We start from the raw sequence: 19,259 nt of genomic DNA on the forward strand, positions 1-19,259 counted from the left end.
TCGAACCAGGGGGTCTGAGATGTGTTCGGCATCTCTATCCACTGGACTACGAGGCACCTAGAATCAACTTGGTCGTAATAAAAGCTTATAGCTTATAGAACAAAAATATATAGAAAAAAGGGAAAAACAAAAAAAAAAAAACAAAAATTAATGTTCAAGGACAAATTTTCTTATAAATTTTTCGAAATTCGAAATTTTACAAAAAAAAAATTCACATATACGTTGAAATATAATATCAAAAAAAATCTTAAAATCGATGAATTTTGACCAAAAATGATTAGAAATAGGTATTACACATATTTTTGAAAAATTCAGAAATGAATTTTAAGATATTATTTGTATTTTTGTGGTCAAAAACCATTGATTAAATGTCTAAACGGAAACCCAAATATTTCGTCCATGATTGTTTTGAGAGTGGATGTGTGAGGGAACCTGTGAGTCTACTCAAGGGTATAAATAGTTCCAAGAAAATCACAATCTTTCCTTTTTTGGTGATTTTTTCGTACATTACACGTCATACGTACATATATCCGAGTCAAAGACAAAATAAGTTTTTTTTACAAGTGTTTTTTTTTTTCAATTTCAAGTTTTTTTTTTTAAGTTTAATTAAAGTTTTTTTTCAAGTTTTTTTTTAATACAAATAGTTGTTATCTTAAAAAAAAAAAAACAATACCTACTTTTGTGCTCAATACCCAATTTTTAAAAAAGGTGAGATTTTTTTAATTGAGTTGGCTTTACATTTTACCCTAATACTTGCCCTCGTGATTTTTTTTCTACCAGGTGCTCCAGGTGGAGAAAATTCTAATTGTTTTAATTAACACCTACATACCTACATTAATTTTGTGTTTTATTAAACATTACTGCTTAAAATTAAAGGTGAGACATTTTTCGTTTACTCGCTCTACGTACCTAGATACGAACATGTAAATTAATGTAATTTTTCAATCAGGTGCTCCAGAGTAAAAATCGATCGAATTCGATTCGAAACTAAAAACCCGACCATCCAATCAGACTTTTTAAAGTCTAAAAGTGCTCTTTTTGCTAAGCCGCACAATATCGCCCAAATTCAGAAAAAAAAACTATTTGACTCGCAGCCTGAGCAAACAAAAAAAAATCACCCCCAAAATCTCCATCTTGGCACCTTTATTTTATTTAAATGTGTAAAAAAAAAAGTACATATTTTTATTTTTTTGATCCTGTTTAAAAATCCTGCAAGGACCAAATAAAATTAACAGCAAAAAAAAATACAACACACAATCAAAATCATCCAAACTTTCATCCTCGGAAAACATCCAGGAAAACATCTAAAATTGCACTTATAACCTAAATAAGCAATATCCAGGAAAAACATATAAAATCATCTTCTACCTGAGCCTTCATCTCATCACGTTTCAAAAAAAAAAAAATCATCACAAAACCTATAAAAGCTAAGTACCTAAAAATCTTTCTTTCAAGTAAAAAAATAAAAAAAAAGTTTTATAAATCTTAAATTATTGCATATCTACTATTTGACCTTGTACATTCAATTCGTTCAAATTTCTTTTTTCTATTTTACATTATTTTAGTCTAGCTTTAAAATAAATAAGCAAAATCATAACAAAACAACAACAAAAACTCAATCCTGCGATGGTGTGCACATTATCAGGAGGAAATGACCAAATGTGAATTATAAACAACGAAGAACAAAAATACAATTCACCACTGTAACACATAAAAATATGCAAAATTGCAAAACAATTTGTGGGGTAAGTGAGAATATTAATTTATTGATTAAATAATTTTTAATTGTTATACATTTAAACATAAAAGATACAAAATATTTTTAAAGTGAAAACAAGAAAGATACGAAAGATAAGAATAATAAGATTAAAGAGAAAGATAGAAAAAATAGAGAGAAAAAGAAACAAAAAAAGTAAACTGAAACTTCTAATTGATCATTTTTTTTTTGACATTACTAAGCAAGGTGTCATTGTGATTTTTTTTATTAATTTTTTTGTGATGATTAATGAACTTATATTAAATTCATATTAATTTGAAATTTAACTATAATTATTTTATAATCAAATTATATTTTTTATAAAAAAATTTGAACATTTATACATTTTTCTTTATTATCATTTTGGGTATAAGTGATTTGTCGAAACATTTCGTATTAGGTTCTATTGATATTTTTTAAATTTTAATAAAATTTGTTGTACCCTTCAATTAAGAAAAAAACTTCTTTTATCTTTACTGAGGTTACATATGGATGGGTTAATTTTATTCTGCATCGAATTTAGTCATTTTTTTTTTTGTTGTGAATTTGATAAGATGACTTTTTGCTATAAATTTTTTATTTTGGCTTTTTGAAGTTGAAACCATGATTATGGTTTAGGTTTTTTTTTCAGGTGGATGTGGCTCTCACAAGAGTGAGCTATAAGGCGATAACGGCAAAATGAGAACTTAGTTTATTGTTTTTGTTTTATTTTGTTCTTTTGGGGTTGCTACAAATATTGAGGCCGTGGTAACTAGGTTGGTCGCATGGACCTGCTCATAGAGTAGGAATGTGTGACACTATAGGGTGGGATAGTCCTCTGAGAGCAATACATCTGGCTCTCCTCACTTTCACAAGGAAACAAAATATTTTCAGGTTGTAAAAATAATAATGGACAAATCAGCTTCGCGATATTTTTCGTACAATTTTCAATGGCATGAAAACGTAACGGCCGTCCAGTTCCCTGGCTACAAGAATCCCCCCCACCGACGAGCTAACCTTTGGCCATGCAAGCATGCCGCGCGGTTAGGGAACATGACACCCATCCACTTTTGCTTCCATGTAGGTTTTAGGGTCCCTGTAAGCTCTGAACCCTACTGGTAGTGTATGGAGTGGGTGGTTTTCGGGGTTGAAGTTTTCTTAAATTTTCATCTCCGACTCGACAACATCTCGAGAGTACGTTACAACATCACGACAAATATCAATTGTGTCTAAAGTAATAAATTTACACATATTAAAATTTCCTCTCAACAAAATAAATACTTCTAAAATTCTTACCAACAGCAGCTTTAGGTTCAATATTTACAATTTGTGAAATTGGCATCTTTCTATTCCTTCTAACTAGTGCCGTGCAGTTGCATTTAAAAGACCTTAGGTCTTACAGGCATATAGTTAAATTATTATTATTATTATTATTATTATTATTATTATTATTATTATTATTATTATTATTATTATAACTTGTGGAATGCCATCATCTTCTTCTTCACAAGGCTGAACTAGTGTCTCGCCTGTAAATGTCATCTCGTAATCATTTTTAAGAGAAGAATATTGCTTATATGCTGGTTTCAGCTGGCACTTTGAGAAAAAATAAACTTTGTCGACTTCAATCATATCGTAATATCGGTCGCATTGCTCCTTAAATGCTGTAGCACGAATTTTACCAGATTCGTCTAGCAGGTCCATATTAAAGAGTTAGCCTTCTCCTTTAGCATTACTCCAAGTGCGTACGCCTGACTTAGATGTAACACGTGCTTTGATTACCCATTTATTTTGGTATGGAGTTAAACTCGCTATGGGAGCAGTCATGGAAGCATTCATCGATTGATTCATTGAAGTGCTATTATAGTTGTTGTTTGACGAAGAGTTATATAAATTTCCATTGGTTGTTTTCGATGGGTATGTTGATTCACTGGCCAATTTTGGTGGAGCAGCAGTTTCTGCTGCGTGTTTATTGGCAATTGTTGCTTCACCAGTAAATGGTACAGGATTACCAATTTTGTTTACCAACTTCTGCTCCATGGTTCAAAACAGTTAGTTCTAAAATGATCAGCACTCGCCTATGAACAGAAAAATTGTTATTTGATTATTATATTAAAGCATCAGTAGGAAAGTATATGGATAGTAATAAAACGCTAGAACACAATTATTATAACACCTGCCGATAGGAGGAATTCATTCACGTGTGTGATGAATTCATCTCTTTATTTCAGCTGGAATTCATTAGTTTTTTTTTTTTAATTTTTTATATAAAATTTCTTTGAATTACCTTTCGCTTCCTCCACTCGCTTACTTTTTTTTTATTGTTTTATTGATTTTGACGTTTTAACAAATTTGCAAAATTTAAAATAAAAGTACCAGATTCATTGTACCAAAAACTAAACTCTCCATTATTTTGGCCAGGGGGAATAATAGTCCACGAATTTATAAATAAACACCAGAGCGCCAAACAAAACCCTTTTCAGAAGGAACGGACAATGCCAAAATACCAAAAAAGCAGCTTCATCAGATACTAATTTACTATCAGAATGTAAACGGGTTAAGGACAAAGATCAATACGGTCTATAAAAATATAAATAACCTAAATCATGGAATTATTGCTCTTACTGAAACGTGGTTAAACAGCTCTTTTCTGAGCACTGAGCTTTTTGACGGGTCATATCAAACCTTTAGACGTGATAGACATAACTCAAATGATCAAGAAAAAGTTGGCGGCGGAATTGTTAAAAACAATTATATCTGCACAATCGTTGACGATTTTACTTCTACAGACGCTGAAATAATAGCTATTAAAATAAAATTGGAAACTGGCTACCTATATATAATCTGCACTTATATACCACCAAGCTCTAATAATAATGTATATGAAAAATATGTTGATTGCATTGAAATTATACACAATTTAATGGAACCAAACGACGAACTTTTGATTGTAGGCGATTTCAACTTCCCAAATTTGAACTGGATACAGCCAGACGATTGCAATATCTTATCTCCATCAAACTTATCATCTTCAAATGAATTTTCAGTCATCGACGGACTTACCTCATGCGGGTTAAATCAATATAATGGAATTCGTAACGCTTTTAATAGAATACTGGATCTTGTTTTCTTTACGGATTCAATAAACTCTGACATAGCTGTAACTCCGGCTAACACTATATTATTAAACGAAGATAGACATCATCCAGCAATAGATATATCTTTGAACATGAACATTAGTAATGTATCCTTAAAATCAAATGTAAAACTTGAGTTCAATTTCAAAAAATGTAATTTTAATCTTCTAGTTAATTTGTTGTGTAATGTAAACTGGAATCAACTGTTTCTTAACTGTAATGTGAATGAGATGTGTTTAAAATTCTATAACTTACTTTTTGAATGCTTTTATAAAACGACGCCTTTACGGAATAACTATATTAAATCTAACAACCCACCATGGTTTGATCATCGCATTCAAAACTTGAAAAATAGAAGAAATAAGGCTTGGCTAACTTTTAGTAACTCCAAGGATGATGAAGATTATAGAATCTATTCTGAACTTAAAAATATGTATACTGAATATTCGAATACCTTGTATTCAAACTATGTATTGAGGGTGGAGAGTGAATTAAAGCATAATCCAAAAAACTTTTGGAATTTTGTAAGTTCCAAAAGAAACACAGACGATTACCCTAACTCTATGTCATTCAAAGACATAACTAGCCATGACTCCATCGAAATTTCAAATATGTTTGCTAACTTTTTCCAAGATGCCTATTTGGATTGTAATTCTAATGAACCTGTCAATAATTTCGCTCCGCAGATTAATTACTTACATCTTACTTCCATAGATTTTACTATTCAAGAAGATTCAATTGCTCGAAATATATTTGACCTTGAAAATAGTTATAGTCCGGGTCCAGACGGTGTACCGTCATGTGTTTTAAAAAAATGTGCGTCCCAAATATCTTATCCCTTATGTTTGTTATTTAATACATCTATTTTTTTTCCCGTATTGTGGAAAAGTGCTTATATTAGACCAATTTATAAAAAAGGACCAAAAAATGATGTTAGCAACTACCGCCCCATCGCTAAACTATCTGTTATCCCAAAATTGTTTGAGTCTCTTATATGTAATGTCTTATCGTTTAAATGTAAATCTATTATTAGTGACAGTCAACATGGTTTCGTCCAAAATAAGTCTACCGTTACAAACTTGTTTTATTTCACTTCTTTTTGCATTGACTCATTTGAAAAACGGAAGCAGGTAGATTGTGTCTTTACCGAATTCAGTAAGGCTTTTGACAAACTATGTCATAAAACTTTATTACTAAAACTAAGAGTAATTGTCAGCCTATTCACAAGTGTTTTTAGTTCGCTCCGCTTTATTAATTTATTAAATCAATTTTTAACCCAGACTTTTAATTCAAGTTGTGGTCTTTTGTTTGCCATTCAATTTTGTAAATTTTTTTTTCACTATAACCTGGCAATTCATTTTTGTTAATAGTGTTAAATACTAAAAATTAATCAAAATTAAACAGAAAATTCATGCTAAAATTGACCCATAGTTATATCTGTGCATATAACTGATTTCATTTATTTTCTTGGGTGAAAAGAGAACCTTTCAAGCAAGAAAACTGAGTTCAAGAAAGAAACTCCGACCTCAGACCGCGAAAATCGGGCTTGCACTCACACCCTTGCAACTTTTTGTGTATGAACACAAAAGTCGAACGAGAATCGTGGTGAAAAAGTGCGAAAAGGAAAATTGACGAAGGAAAGACAAAGGGAACAGAAAAACAAAGCGTCAACTTCATTTTATTTTTTTTCTTGCAGTGTTTGTGGCGTGTCGTACGTCTCGCCTTGTTTAATATTAAATTAAATAAATATTAAATAATATGGGATCATTTTAAGCCAAAAAAAGAATTCATCGATAAAATATGTGTGAGTGTGCTCGCGCAGTGATTTTTTAAATAATAAACTAATCATTTTGTGTTTTTCTTAGGAAATCTTCTTCTTCGGCAGCCTGACGCCACCAGCACCCACATACATTCAACATCCACAATTTGTCGAATTACATCGAGTTCTCCTGCCGCTGGCCTTCACCAGAAAATAATTATAAAAATTGTGTTTGTGAAAATAAAATAAAGAAATTAAAAAAAAATAAAACATTTTCAGTGAAAAAAAAAAAAAATCTGGATCTTTTTTTGGTCGCAAATGCGAAACGTCATCCCTTTTTTGTTCCTCTTTCTGGTAGGTTTTCGCTGCTCCGACTCGGGTCCGACTTCGGCTCCGTTTTCGCGGAATGGAGATTTTCACCACACCAATACATATGCAATCGACTTCGCGGTGATTATACCCTTCAAGCAAGAAAACTGAGTTCAACAAAGTCACTCCGACCTCAGAACGCGAAAATCGGGGTTGCACTCACACACTTGCAACTTTTTGTGTATGAACACAAAGTCGAACGAGAATCGTGGTGAAAAGTGAGAAATGGAAAAAAAAGTAAAGACAGGCATAGCCAATAAGAGCAAAAGCGTCATTTTGTTATGTTTTGTTGGAGTGTATAGTCGCGTCGTGTCTCGTGTCGTTGTTAGTATAATATTAGTATAATTATAAACAATTATATCAAATTATAAACAATATGGAAACAAAAAAAGGTATGTTGTATATATCGCTCAAAGTGTTTGGATTAAAGTGATGTGTTTCTGCTTGTGTTGTAGATGTAGTCTCTAATGATGAAGAAAAAGGCAGAAGGTGAAACATGCGATTGTGCATCTAAAGAAACACCAACAACAGCAGCAGCAACAAATAAAATAAAATGAAAAAATGTATTGTATCTTATACTTTATTTATTGTGAAAATTTCGTTTGCCAAAATAAAATAAAAAATAAAACAGTTTCAGTGAAAAAAAAAAATAAATCTTGTTCTTTTTTTGGTCGCAAATGCGATACGTCATAACTTTTTTATTGCTCTTTCTGGTAGGTTTTCGCTGCTCCGACTCAGGTCCGCCTTCGGCTCCGAATCAGGTCCGACCTCGGTCCGAATCCGCTCCGCCTGAGGAGGAGCTGAGTCCGACTTCGGATCAGAAACTGGTCCGAAGGCGGCTCAAATTAGTATGGAAATTATAATCACCGCGAAGTCGATTGCATATGTATTAGTGTGGTGAAAATCTCCATTTCGAGAAAACGGAGCCGAAGGCGGACCTGAGTCGGAGCAGCGAAAACCTACCAGAAAGAGGAATAAAAAAGGGATGACGTTTCGCATTTGCGACCAAAAAAAGAACAAGATTTATTTTTTTTTTTTCACTGAAACTGTTTTATTTTTTTTTCTTTTCTTTATTTTATTTTCACAAACACAATTTTTATAACTATTTTCTGGTGAAGGTCAGCGGCAGGAGAACTCGATGTAATTCGACAAATTGTGGATGTTGAATGTATGTGGGTGCTGGTGGCGTCAGGCTGCCGAAGAAGATTTCCTAAGAAAAACACATAATGATTAGTTTATTATTTAAAAAATCACTGCGCGAGCACACTCACCCATATTTTATCGATAAATTCTTTTTTTGCCTTAAAATGATCCCATATTATTTAATATCTATTTAATTTAATATTAAACAAGGCGAGATACGACACGCCACAAACACTGCAAGAAAAAAAATAAAATGAAGTTGACGCTTTGTTTTTCTGTTCCCTTTGTCTTTCCTTCGTCAATTTTCCTTTTCGCACTTTTTCACCACGATTCTCGTTCGACTTTTGTGTTCATACACAAAAAGTTGCAAGTGTGTGAGTGCAAGCCCGATTTTCGCGGTCTGAGGTCGGAGTTTCTTTGTTGAACTCAGTTTTCTTGCTTGAAGGGAATGCAGATCTTGCTACATTTCACCTTCCAACCAAATTTTTCTCCAAATCGAATAGCTTTGTACAAACAAAACCGCTTTCTGACTAAATAATAATTTTTTATTCACAAGATTGGTTCTGAGTAGACGGAAATTTAACATTCGGTCGAGTGTTGTAAAGCTTTCTTACCATCTTGGCTTGCTACTGAGTTATTTTTCCGTCATGAATCCAAAATAAGACTAATTAAAAACAAACTAAACTCAAACCATCCACAATATTATTGCATCGTTGCAGGTTAAAGTACGAGAGGCAACTTCCAATGATCCATGGGGACCATCAGCAACCATTATGGCCGAAGTTGACGATCTCACTTACAATGTGGTGGCATTTTCCGAGATCATGCAAATGATTTGGAAACGCTTAAATGATCATGGCAAAGCACTCATCCTCGTTTACAAAGCACTCATCCTCCTTGAGTACTTGATTAAAACTGGCACCGATAAGGTCGCCCAACAATGCAAAGAAAATATATTTGCCATACAAATACAAACACTTCGTGACTTCACTTACTCCGAAGAGGGCAAAGATCAAGGAACACATGTCCGAGAGAAAGCAAAAACATTGGTTAATTTAATGAAAGATAACGAACGACTGAAAAACGAACGCATCAAAGCGCTCAAAGCAAAAGAACGTTTCTCTCAAAATGCCAGTGGCTTTGGCAGTGATGGTTACATAGATGGGCCAGTCAATCGAGAAAATAAACCAGCCGATTGGCAAGAAGAACCAAAGCCTGTGTCTGATTTGGAATTTTGTACGTCCACAGACAGCTGGCGAGGAAGAATTACAATTGCAACTGGCAATGTCAATGTCAAGGGAAGAGGCCGAACAAGAGGAAGGCAAACGTCGCAGTGATGATGTGCGTTGAGTCAAAGTGAAAATGATTTTAAGTGAGATTAGAGAAATGAATATAGTTGATGATTGTGTCTAAACGCTTTTTGTATTTGCAGAGTTAAACCAGACCAGAACCCAAGGGTAGTGAACCGCAACAGAGCCATTTGCTGGATAGCAACAAGAAGGTATATCGAGCCCGCCACTTGGCGCTGGAGCTGTTGGTGGCTCTGATGCATGGGGAACTCCAGCTAGAGCTGCAAGTCAAGTAAATCATATTTTTGTTTTGAATTTTTAAATTCTTTCTAACATTATATTTCCTTCTATTTTAGCTCTCTGATCCTTGGTCACGTACATCGTCACCACAAATCGATCCTCGGCAATACAATTGGCAATGCAGCGTACAATCCATTTAGTAATACAATTCCACCTAAAACAAATCTATTCCAACAACAACAGCCGCCTGTAAGTTTATTTGTTTTTAATTTTATTTTATTCAAAATTTTATATTTCGAATTTCATAAACAAAAAAAAACATACGTTATCTTATTATATTGAACCAAAAATATTCAATCTAAAAATAAGCACTTGATGTCTGAGGTTCATGTGAGTAATCTTTTTAAACAATGAATTCATAGGTTCCGTCCATAAATCAACTCAATCAATAACAGCCTTTTGCAATTACTTTAAATCAAGATCCTTGGGCACCAGTCAGTAAAGCAGCGCCACAGGTAAATTTGTTATGATGATGTTGCAAGTTGCAAAACCTCTTGGTTTTTCTTGAATAAAAAAAAAAATAATAATAATATGAAGGCAAGACAAAACGGTTTGGGGTTGAACAAAATGCAAAGGTATCTTTTTATATCAAAATGCTTCGAGGTTAAAGTTATTGGTTGTTTCAAATCAAAAGTCCCATGGAATGTTGAGCAAAAATAAAAAAAAACTCATTCGCTTACTGGAAGGAAGCATTTATGAGGCATTTTGGAGTCGTCACCATAGAAATCATTAATAAACAAATTCAGATTTTTTGTTTTTGTTTTTTTCTCTAGCATTTCTTTCATTCAAACAAGAATGATTTGTTGTTATTTTTGAGTTGATTTGTCGCAATGAGCCAATAAAGTTGAGTTTTTTGTTTATTTGTTCTCAATTTTATTGGAAGGGAGAAAATAATTCATAATAATAATTCATAATAATAAACAAAATCATCCTTTTGTCGGTAATAAACGATTCAATTCATTCATATATTTATACACAACTTGAATTTCGTAATGTAAATAAAAATTGTTTTTGTTTTGCAAATCACGGTTAATAGGATAAAAACAGAGAAATTTTAACTATTAACTTAATATTAGATTATTAAGGAAGTTTTCTTTAAACCAGGCAAAAAGTGACTTGTTCCACTTTAATAATTATAATTAATATAACCACAAACATGCAACTTGGAAACAAATGCAATCTGGTGACATCACGTCCCTAGTCCCTATCATTTTAATCATTATTTTCTTTTGTCAATATTTTTTTCCTATCAAAAATTAGTTAAACTTAGCACTACCTTAGCCATTCTCTTATAAATTGACCTAGTGAAATAACTATTGTACACAAATGAATAGCATTTCTGTCTTTAAACGTTATAAATATCAATCTTTAAATATTTCTTCTAGGAAATAATGTGCTGGACAAAGGGGAAACAAAAAATGCATTTAACAGTGATACGACAACAACGGAGGAATGAATTTAATCGCTTATATGTGGGACGACGTTTATTCACTAGCTGCTATTTTGAATATTGCAACATTAATTGGTTGTTTTTTAAACCATCATGTCGATTTGAGACAAAGGCTATTAGGTCAAAGCAAACTCTCTTAGAAGTAAAATCAAACGTTAAGCAGAGCAATTACGTGGAGAAGCAACCAAAGCTGTAATCTACCTAAGGTTATTCGTCGAAAAATGACAAACAATCTAAAAACCACCCGCCCATGTGTACCACATCAATTTGGACCAGCCACCAATATCGTGAAGATGTTTCGCGAATAAAGGTAAGTCCTTTGAAATGATCAAGCTGACCATAAATAAATAATTTTCAAAACTTTTTCAGACGCTAAAGTAGATGTTGAAACTCTGGCCTGTCAGTCGGAAGAATAAGAAGCGCCTGAAGGTTGGTGGAATTCGCAAGACATATTCCTGGATTCGGGATTTACGATGTAAGCTGCGTTTTTATTTATTTTCTCAATACCTTTCCAAAATAAGATTACTAAACAAATATTTAGCAGGATATCGCCTTTGAAAATGACGAATAGGGTCTTATGTACGCAGAGCTAGCAACTCGTATGGAAGGATTCTTAAATATTACGGTCAATGCATCTACTCTCCAAGTTCATTTCATAAATAACCGAGATAAAATTTTTTTTCTTAAGAAATCCGACTTTTTTTTAGGTAATTTTTCCATATTATTTAAGTTTTTTTTACGTTCTGAAAAGGTACAAAACTTGAATAATATGAAAAAATTACCTCATAAAAAAGTCGGATTTCTTAAGAAAAAAAAAATTATCTCGGTTATTTATGGAATATTCCCAACAATGTTGTACCATTTTGAAAAGAGAATTGAACACACCAACTTTTAAGGCAACTTGCCGAAATATCGTAGTTCATTTTTTTTACACTACGGCTCATTGAATTAGAGTCATGTAAATTTTTTTAGTACTAAGTTGGGTAAAAAAGTAATATTTTCTTTAAAACTGATGTAGCTGAGTTAAAATTTTTGAATGCATTTGATAGCAGGGTTATTCAAAGTTCCGTAACAAAAGAAAAAAATGAGAAAACTTAAGATTTGTAGTCACGGCACATGAAAAACCGTCACAGGGTGACCATTTTTTCGACTTTTTTTCAAATGCCCATAACTCCCAAAATATATGGCTGCGATTTTTTTTATTATTTTTCTGATAACTGTCACCACCTACCCTATCTACCGTTTTCGTTTCGACGTTAACTTTTGGGACACCCTGTATATGGAGCATAAAAATGAATTTGAAAACTACACTAATTTTATCTATTCAGAATTTATTGCAAATACTCAAAGTGAACTTAAATCTAGTCCAAGAAATTTCTGGAAATATGTTGATACTAAAAGAAAAGTCATATGCCAGAAGTTATATCTAAAATGTTTGCAAACTATTTTAAAAGTGCCTTCGCCGATACTTTGTCGTCTGATGCAACAGATAATTATTCTTCAACGGAAGAGTATTCCCATCTGGCGTTAATTAATTTTTCAATCTCTGAAGACTCAATCATAAATAAAATATTAAATCTAGAAGATAATATAAGTCCTGGCAGGGGCGTATACAGGTTTCCTTCTTGGGGGGGGTCATGCCAAAATTTTTTTTACAAAAGTTTTGATAGTAGGCATAAACTTGAAAATGTGCCATTTGAATTAAAATTATTAAAATTTGTTCGTTTTGCATTTCGAATCGAACAGTTCCGAAGAGTTCTAAGAATAACCAAACAAAAACGTTGTATGATTCGTTTGCTTTTGTTTAGCCTTAAGTCTTCACCAATTAAGACCATCCTGTCCTTAAAATATAGTGTAATGTACATGTACCTACTTCGATTGAATAATTTGCCTTTAAACAACTCTGCATTGTTTTCCGTTAGTCCAGAATTATTTTACAAGTTAAGCCTGGTACGCTGCTCGCGCTAAATTTTAGCTCCTATAGCCTGGTACGCTGCTCGCGCTAAATTTTAGCTCCCATACAAATTATCGAAAATTTTTATCTGAGCTAAAATGGATCCCATACAAATTATCGATAACTTGTATGGGAATTTTATCTCAGCTAAAATTTAGCGCGAGCTGCGTACCAGGCTTATACAAATTATCGAAAAATTTTAGCCGAGCTAAAATGAGTCCCATACAAATTATCGATAACTTGTATTGAAATTTTATCTTGGCTAAAATTTAGCGCGAGCAGCGTACCAGGCTTTAAAATAAAAAATAAATAAAATAAAATCTTTTTAATTTAATAACACGGCCATTCCAAAGTAACGGAGAAGACATATTGACCTTGTTTTCAGTTTATCTCGTTGAAGAAGCAATCTTTTTTCTTGAAACTTGGTAGGTCTTAAGGGCTCATGATAAAGTTGATGTTCTAGAAGTTTCACGAAAAACTAACTAAACGTAGCCAAATTATTCACAGATAAAGCGATAACGGAGAAGACGCGTACAAATCTTCTCCGTTACCGTCTTTGTCTGTTAATAATTAAGCTTTTTTGAATTAGTTTTTCTTGAAACTTCTAGAACTTCAACTTTATAATGAGCCCTTAAGACCTACCAAGTTTCAAGAAAAAAAATTGCTTCTTCAACGCGATTCACTGGATACGCGTGGATAAGCGTGAAAATGTCCTTAAAATGCAAATGGAATGGCCGAACACTGATTACTTTCGAATTAATTGTCTTCCTAACCTCAGGCAAACGAATCGCAAGGTTTTGCAAAAAAAAAATTTGAAAATACAATTTTTTAAAATTTTGTTTTAAAACTGTACGCGATTTTTTTCTTTTTCTTTTAAGACGGTACAGGATCAGGATACAGGAGCCGTCAAAATAGTAAAGACAAAAAAATTTTTTGGCGTAACAGAAAATTTTAAACAAAATTATGCTAGTTTAGATATTTTTTCGAAATTTCAAACGGCAATACTAATTAAAGAAGTGCTTTAGATCACTTACTAAGGATTTTAAAATATTCGGCTCTGATTTAATCCGCTTTCAGGTATTCATCAGCGGTTTAAAATATAAAACATATTCAGTTATATTTATTAAATTTTCTTAAATTGATTTTCGAAGGTTATTTTAAATGGCCTAAGCCTGCTTAAATATTTAATTTGCCTTTAGAAGAGGTTGCCTATATTCTTATCTATTCTCGGTTTAGTCAAAATTAAAAAAAATTATTTGGATTTTAAATCCATACAAAACTCCACAACAAAGCTTAATTTGTAGCCTATCAATGCCTTATATTATCGAACGAATCAAAATAATCAATCCAGCATAGAGTTCGCTAAAAATATGACCACATCCCCAGATATGAGAAAATAGTTGGCTGAATACCAAAAAATTTTTTCACTTTTCATTTTCGTTCTTGTTCTTAAACTTCGACATTTTGAAAATCATCGCACTCAAAAGAATTTATTAGCACACAACAATTTCTTGTTTAAGTTTTGAGTTCTTGGGGGGGGTCATGACCCCGTGACCCCCCCCCCCTGTATACGCCGTTGAGTCCTGGTCCAGATGGCTTACCTGCTTTTATGTTAAAAAAATGTTCATCTTATTTGTCTTACCCATTATATCTCTTGTTCAATGAATCCTTAAAGTGTTCAAAATTTCCTACTCTATGGAAATATGCTTACCTCAGACCGGTTCATAAAAAGGGCCCTAAGAATTTGGTTTTTTTTTGTTCAAAGCATTGTTGAAAATATTGTTGGAAATGACGAAAAAAAAATACTGTAAAAGTTTCAGCCCTTAATTTAACATTTAGTACCGCCGCATCGCAAATTTCTATTTCCCATACGATTTGTATGGGAAAGATAGTGTATTTGTGTTTAATTTTTTTTATTTTTTTAATGGCTCATCCCAAAGGTTTGGCAAAATCATTTTCTTTTATAAAATTGTCCGCTCTACAAAAAAGCTCTTATTAATTTTTTTGATTTACCCCCGCGTTTCGAAGTTATTCAACTTTAAAATATAAAAAGTAATTTTTTCTCATTTTTTTCAGATTTTTTGACGAAATTATTAGGTTTTTCAAAAAATTTGGCAAAATTTTCGAATATTTGTATTCTATGTTGTGTTTTGGTTTCACTGATCCTTTTATATATCTCTCAAACCCCTAATACTACCATTTTAGATTTCTTCAATAAATTCGAGTTATTCATTTTTTCAACTAAAAATTATTTTAATTAATTTTTTGCGTCCGTTTTTTTAAATTTCATAAATGCAATTTTGTAGAGCGTTCAATTTTATACAAGAAAATGATTAAATCTAGCCTTTTTGATGACCCATTAAAAAAATAAAAAATTCTAAACACAAATACACAATCTTTCCCATACAAATCGTATGGGAAATAGAAATTTGCGATGCGGCGGTACTAAATGTTAACATTAAGGGCTGAAACTTTTACAGTATTTTTTTTTCGTCATTTCCAACAATATTTTCAACAATGCTTTGAACAAAAGAAAAAAAAAATTTTTTTGAATCAGTCTAATGGTCACCATACTATTCAATACATATTGACAGAATAGAAGGTATTTAGAGAAGATTTATGCGATTTTCTCTCCATTTTCTACCATAGCGAAAATTTCCATTTTTTTTTTTGCTTTCCCCATATTCTTAACCATTGAAGAACGAAATTCGAGCTAAAAAATAATGAAATTTCAGGAACTTTTCAGTTAGGAATAGGTCTGATTATGACGATTACAACTCAACTTCAACTTTTTGAATCGTTATACCTAAGTAACGGTGGGTCTTAGAAAAAAAAGTGTCATGACACTTTTTATATATAATAATCTAGTCTACAATTCTTGCATTGAAAATTTTTCGATAAGACTTACCGTTTTGCTGAAAATCGTGAAAAACCAATTTTTGTGACCTTTGACCCCCCGTAAATTTTTTTCCACACCTCGGATCGATGAGGACTTTTTAGATTTAATTTATGATGGTGTTTCCAACAACCCTACCAATTTTCAGCTTGCTGGGAATTAATGTAACCTCGGATGTCTAAATTGACCGGACTATTGCCTGAGAGTTCCGCTAGTTCTTCTAATTCATTAGTACCTGGCTACACGGTGATTTTTCAATCGCCTAAGCAGTCAGTTTGTAGGCAAGAGGGGTGAGGATTTTCTTCTTTTTGACGTTTGTTCCTAGAAAATTTGAATTGGAACGTGATTGGGCACAACACTGTGTAGCCAGGCCCTTAAAGAAGTAGTTTCCTAAGAATTTTTTCCTAGTGCGACAGAGTGCTGGGCAGTGACAGAGGAAGTGAACAGTGTTTTCCTGTTCGTCCTCATTACCTTAGCCTCTGCATAGATCATCCGTACAAAGCCCCATTTTCTTTTTGTGGTATCCTAATAGGTAATGACCCGTTAAGACGCCTATTAGGGATCTTAAAGAAGGCTTACTAAGTAGTAAGATCTTATTTGATTTTTTCTCGTTGAAGTTCGGCCATAGTTTCCTGGTGTGACCGCAGGTTTCTAGGAGGTTCCATCTATCGTTGGTTTTTTGTGAAATCTTGTTGACGATATTTCGCCTTATTTCACATTGTGGGATTCTAATGTTAAGGTCTATGAGAGAGGGATCAAGCACTGAGCCCTCCCTTGCAAGCTCATCCGCTTTTTCGTTTCCGAACACATCACTGTGGCCGGGAACCCAGCAGAGTCTTACATTATGCTGCATACCAAGAACCCTAAGCTCTTCGCGACAGCAAGAAACAAGCTTAGACTTGATTAAGGTGGCAGAAATCGCTTTTATTGCCGCTTGGCTATCAATGAAAAAGGTGATGTACAAATAGATCTAAGGGAGTGAGATTAAGGATTGCTTCCAGACCCGCGGTTGGAGTGGATCTCATCACCCCCGTAGTACTAATGCATGCTGCTCTTTGTACTTTGGTTAGGGTCTTCAAGTTCGTGGATTTCTCCAGAGCTTGCCACCAGACTAAACTGCCATAAGTCAGAATGGGTCTGACAATGGCGGTATACATCCACATGATTATTTTAGGATTTGGTCCCCAGTTTCTGCCAAGAATTCTATTACATGAGTAGAGTGCAAACGTGGCTTTTTTATATCTTTCTTGAATGTTTGGACCCCAGTTAAGTTTCTTATCCAAGATCACTCCGAGATATTTCGCTTTATCCGAAATCTTAAGTGGGGTGCCATCAATTTTTGACACTGCAAAAGGAGGAATTTTCCTTCTGTTTGTGAAAAGTACCAGTTCTGTTTTAAGGAGGTTTACTTTAAGACCGCATCTCCTGGTCCAGTTACTGACCTGGGATAATGCGCTTTCTAATTGTTCGCTTACAGTGGTTAGGTATTTACCTGTCGCTAGAAGAGCTAGATCATCTGCGTAGGCTATAACCTTGACGCCGCTGTTTTTCAATTTGATGAGAATCTCATTCATCACCAAAATCCAAAGAAGAGGTGATAGAATACCCCCTTGTGGGGTTCCTCTAGATGCGTACATTTTTATATGTGACCCACCTAATTCACTATTTATTTGTCTGTTTTTTAACAAGCACACGATCCATTTTATGACCGTGTCTTCTATTTTAAGATCAGTGAGTGCTTTTTCAATTGCACTATTGTGAACATTATTGAATGCTCCTTCTATGTCTAGAAATGCTGCGAGGGTATATTCTTTAACCACAAGTGACTTTTCTATTGTTCTGACTGCACAGTGTAAAGCTGTCTCTACACTTCTACCTTTTGTGTATGCATGCTGAAAGGGTGATATAGTATCCGGTATTAAATAACTGCGGATATGTATATCGATTAACCTTTCAAGTGTTTTGAGTGTAAAAGAAGTTAGACTGATAGGTCTGAAATCTTTGGGTTCTGTGTAACTGGATTTGCCAGCTTTTGGTATAAAGACAACTTTGACTTCACGCCATGTTTTAGGGACATACCCCAATTGTAGGCTATTTTGGAATATTGTGATCAGGTATGGAATAATGAATTCACTACTTTTTTGCAGCATCAAAGGGAAGACGCCATCTAGGCCTGGAGATTTATAAGGAGAGAAGGAGTTGATGGCCCAGATCAACTTTTCTTTCGTAATAATTTCTCTAGGAATTTCACATATTGAGTGCAAAGAGTTTGTGGAATCATTGTCCAATTCAGAGTTACAACCTGGGAAGTGGGCTTCCACCAGGAGTTTTAGACTGTCTTGACAGGATTCTGTCCATCGATTATCTTGGAGAGAATTCTCCTTAGTCTCGCCGAATGGTTAGTACATTCGATAGTACTACAGAAGTTTCTCCAAGAGCTACGTTTGGCTCGTTGAGTTTCTGTCTTGAACTTTCTCTGACTGGTTTTATAAGATTCCCAGTCACTTTCTGTTCTAGTGCGTTTAGCAAGGTTGAACAGTTTTCTTGTTTCTTTTCTTATGCTAGTGAGCTCAACAGTCCACCAGGGTGGTTTGTTGTTTTTCTTCGCAGCGGCAATGAGAGGACAGCTTTTGTCCAATGCATCGCGTAGAATTCCTGTGAATTCCTCTGTTAGTTTATCAAGACTATTTGTGTCTAGGTTATTGTCATTGTTTAAGTGACTAATGTTTTTTACTAATTCCCTATTGAAGACATGCCAATCGGTACGCCTATTATTCCTAAAAGGTTTAATGTGCCGGGCAGCATCAGGGACGTAGAATTCTATTAAGCGATGGTCGGAAAAAGAGATTTCATCTAAAACCTTCCATTGTTCTAATTGGCAAGTATCTGAATTACTCGTCAAGGTGATATCAAGAACTTCTTCCCGTGTTTTTGTAACAAAAGTTGGGGTGTTGCCTCTATTAGCTACGAGCAAGTTTTTCTCGATAATAAATTCAAAAAGGGACTCGCCCCTGGTATTAGTATCAGTGCTACCCCATTGCATATGGTGTGAGTTAGAATCACAACCTAAAATAATATCAAATTTATTCTTACTTGCAAAAGATACCAACGTTTCAGTGATATCTGCTGGTGGTCCTACTGTACCGTCATACGGCATATAAGTAGACGAGAGGATGAGCATTGGGAGCCCATCTCGCTCCAATCTTACCGTGGTCTGGTCAGTGTTG

General features: G+C 33.7%; 1 pseudogene; it reads left to right on the forward strand.

Annotated features, from left to right (window-relative positions):
• Positions 1-1,539: 1,539 nt before the first annotated feature.
• Positions 1,540-12,199, forward strand: LOC129907793 (epsin-2-like; annotated as a pseudogene).
• The last annotated feature ends 7,060 nt before the right edge of the window (positions 12,200-19,259 follow it).

Source organism: Episyrphus balteatus, chromosome 1 (assembly GCF_945859705.1).
Source record: "Episyrphus balteatus chromosome 1, idEpiBalt1.1, whole genome shotgun sequence".
In the NCBI taxonomy this organism is placed as follows: Eukaryota; Metazoa; Arthropoda; class Insecta; order Diptera; family Syrphidae; genus Episyrphus; species Episyrphus balteatus.